Raw genomic sequence first — 244 nt, forward strand, 5'->3', positions numbered from 1 at the left:
ATCGATGTGGCTGTTGTCGTCGTCATCAAGATCTTCTTCATGTTCATCATCATCATCAGTCACTAGTTGTTGCTACTGTTGTTGCTGTGCACCTTTCTCTCTCTCTCTCTGTCTCTCTTTCTCTCTCTTTCTCTCTAACTGGTCGGGGCAGACCTAGAGCTGAAGGGTCTGTCTGAGGTTTCTGCCTCTTAAAAGGGAGTTTTGCCTTGCCGCTGTCGCCAAGTTCTTGCTCATGGTGGTACTG

This window comes from Morone saxatilis, unplaced genomic scaffold (genome assembly GCF_004916995.1).
Source record: "Morone saxatilis isolate NCDOM2014 unplaced genomic scaffold, NCSU_SB_2.0 Contig7, whole genome shotgun sequence".
In the NCBI taxonomy this organism is placed as follows: domain Eukaryota; kingdom Metazoa; phylum Chordata; class Actinopteri; family Moronidae; genus Morone; species Morone saxatilis.